The following is a 3,762-nucleotide window of genomic DNA, read 5'->3' as shown; positions in this document are numbered from 1 at the left end:
AGCGGTGGGAGTGGATGAACAGGACCCGTGGCATTGCCTCTAAATGAACGGGACCCCGGTCGATCGAGCCGGTTGGGGATGGATGAACAGGACCCCGTGGAGGGCTGGATGAACAGGACGACCCCATGGAGGGCTGGATGAACAGTAGACGGTGGAGGGGTGCCCGTGGAGGGGTGGTTGAACAGTAACCGGTGGAGTAGCGCGCGGTGGAGGCTGGATGAACAGGAGCCCGTGGATGAACAGTCGCAGGTGGAGGCTGGAGTAGGTCGACGGTGGATGAACAGTAGCCCGTGGAGGCTGGAGGAGGTCGACGGTGGAGATGAACAGTATCCCGTGGAGTCCCGTTTTGCGGTACACCACACCACTCCTGATCAACATGACCCTCGTTTTGACCATAGGAGGTCCGTTTCCTCCGTTTTGCGGTACGCCAGACCCCTCCCGATGAACTAGATCCCGTTTCGAACGTGGCCGGTCGAACACAAGGCAGTTTCCTCCGTTCTACGGTACGCCAGACCTCATTTCCATCGCCTGTTCCGTCCAAGCCCTCCTAATGAACACGGCGACACATTCCATTCCAACCCAGCCGGTTGGCTCCCCATGAACACGACGACGACGCTGTTTCTCCGTTCCGACCCAGCCATGTACACGAGCCCTGGCCGTACGTATGCACGAGTAGGCGTTCGAGACCCCGCCCGTATGTATACATATGTGGCTGTATTTTCTTTCTTGCATACTGGCCGCTGTACATACGTGTATATGCTACGTGCGCACCTCTACTACGACATGTGCGTGCCTCTACTACGACATGTGCGCGCCTCTACATCGACCAGTATATATGTACGTACACATTCGTGACCAGAATGACAACGCTACGTACACTTCGACCAGGTGAGTCCCGACTTTCAGGCACTTCCTTGCGTGCGAAGATGTAGCTGGTGGGTCCCAGCAGTCAGGGGGGCGAATCATTTTTTTCGGACGTACTTCCTTGCGTGCGAAGATGTAGCTGGTGGGTCCCAGCAGTCAGGGGGGCGAATCGTTTTTTTTTGCCCGGACGCACCTCCTTGCGTAAGAAGATGTAGCTGGTGGGTCCGAGCAGTCAGGGGGGTTGAGGGAGTCCTGGATTGGGGGGTGTCCGGATGGCCGGACTATGACCTTTGGCCGGACTCCCAGACTATGAAGATACAAGATTGAAGACTCCGTCCCGTGTCCGGATGGGACTTTCCTTGGCATGGAAGGCAAGCTTGGCGATACGATATGAAGATCTCCTCCCATTGTAGCCGACTCTGTGTAACCCTAGCCCTCTCCGGTGTCTATATAAACCGGAGAGTTTTAGTCCGTAGGACGAACAACAATCATACCATAGGCTAGCTTCTAGGGTTTAGCCTCTCTGATCTCGTGGTAGATCAACTCTTGTACTACCCATATCATCAATATTAATCAAGCAGGAGTAGGGTTTTACCTCCATCGAGAGGGCCCGAACCTGGGTAAAAACATCGTGTCCCTTATCTCCTGTTACCATCCGCCTAGACGCACAGTTCGGGACCCCCTACTCGAGATCCGCCGGTTTTGACACCGACATTGGTGCTTTCATTGAGAGTTCCTCTGTTTCGTCGCCTTTAGGCCCGATGGCTTCTTCGATCATCAATCACGACGTGGTCCAGGGTGAGACTTTTCTCCCCGGACAGATCTTCGTATTCGGTGTCTTCGCACTGCGGGCCAACTCGCTTGGCCATCTGGAGCAGATCGAAAGCTACGCCCCTGGCCATCAGGTCAGGTTCGGAAGTTTAAACTACACGACCGACATCCGAGGGGACTTGATCTTCGACGGATTCGAGCCACGGCCGAGCACGCCGCACTGTTACGATGGGCATGATATAGCTCTGTCGCCGGATAGCGCCCAAAGCGTCGCTCAGGTGCCCGCTCCGACCATTAGCTCGGAGCTGACTGCGCTAGTCGGGGATGGACGGTTGGACGCCACCCTAGGAGCCGCAATCACTACGGCGATAGAGCCGAATACCAGCCTAGTCCTTTGCAAGGCCCGTGACTCCAAGATGCCGGACTCCGTTCCGGACTCCGAATCTTCCGCACCCCTTCCGATCGAACCCAATTGGGCTTCGATCATGGAGTTCACCGCAGCGGACGTCTTTCAGCACTCGCCCTTTGGCGATATCCTGAATTCACTAAAGTCTGTCTCTTTGTCAGGAGAGCCTTGGCCGAACTACGGTCAGCATGGTTGGGATACGGATGACGAAGAAATTCGAGGCCCACCCACCACCCACTTTGTAGCAACTGTCGACGATTTAACCGACATGCTCGACTTTGACTCCGAAGACATCGACGGTATGGACGCCGATGAAGGAGATGACTAGGAACTAGCACCTATAGGGAACTGGAAAGCCACCTCGTCGTACGACATATACATGGTGGACACCCCCAAAGCAGGGGATGCGAGGAAAAAACGGAGGATGACCCCTCCAAGAAGCAACCCAAGCGCCAACGTCAGCGGCGCCGCTCTAAGTCCCGCCAAAGCAAAAACGGCGATTCCGGCACCAGAGATAACAACACGCCGGACAGTGCCGAAGATAACCCCCTCCAGCAGGATTCAGTGTAGGAGGACAAAGGAGCCAGCCCTCATGAGAGATCGGCCGACAGAGAGGTTGAGGACGACAACTATATGCCTCCCTCCTAAAATGAGGCAAGCCTTGACGACGACGAATTCGTCGTGCCAGAGGATCCCGTCGAACAAGAGCGTTTCAAACGCACGCTTATGGCCACGACAAGCAACCTCAAGAAAAAACAGCAGCAGCTTAGAGCTAACCAAGACTTGCTAGCCGACAGATGGACCGAAGTCCTGGAGGCCGAAGAGTATAAACTCGAGCGCCCCTCCAAGAGCTACCCAAAGCGCAGGCTGCTACCCCAACTTGAGGAGGAAGCAACTAAACCTACATCACCAGCATACGATGCGCCCGATCGGCCACCCCGTGGCCGTGACGGCGAGGCCTTCAGGCCCTCGACCCAAGCCGCACCCCGACACTGCTCAAAACATACCAGAGTACGGGGAGATGCAACAGACCTGCAAGACATATTGGAGAACAAGGCAAGGCAAGCAAGATCGATCTACGGATCACATGGGCGCCCCGCTTCATGTGACGCTAGCCGTCACACCGGACAAGATAAGTACGGCCAGGCCGAATACAGCAGACCAAGCTCATCTGAGCTGCGTCGTGATATAGCCCAATACAAGGGCGCCGCACACCCACTATGCTTCACAGACGAAGTAATGGATCATCAAATCCCCGAGGATTTTAAACCCGTGAACATCGAATCATACGATGGCACAACAGATCCTGCGGTTTGGATCGAGGATTATCTCCTTCATATCCACATGGCCCGTGGTGACGATCTACATGCCATCAAATATCTCCAGCTCAAGCTTAAAGGACCAGCTCAACATTGGCTTAACAGCCTGCCAGCAGAGTCAATTAGTTGCTGGGAGGACCTGGAATCCGCATTCCTTGACAACTTCCAGGTTACTTATGTGCGACCACCAGACGCCGATGACCTAAGCCACATAATCCAGCAGCCAGAGGAACCGGCCAGGCAATTCTGGACATGGTTCCTAACTAAGAAAAATCAAATAGTCGACTATCCGGATGCCGAGGCCCTTGCTGCCTTCAGGCACAACATCTGAGACGAATGGCTTGCCCGGCACCTAGCACAGGAAAAGTCGAAATCTATGGCAGCCCTCACGACACTCATGAC

Source organism: Triticum dicoccoides, chromosome 1B (assembly GCF_002162155.2).
Source record: "Triticum dicoccoides isolate Atlit2015 ecotype Zavitan chromosome 1B, WEW_v2.0, whole genome shotgun sequence".
Classification (NCBI taxonomy): domain Eukaryota; kingdom Viridiplantae; phylum Streptophyta; class Magnoliopsida; order Poales; family Poaceae; genus Triticum; species Triticum dicoccoides.
This window is presented reverse-complemented; position numbering follows the sequence as displayed.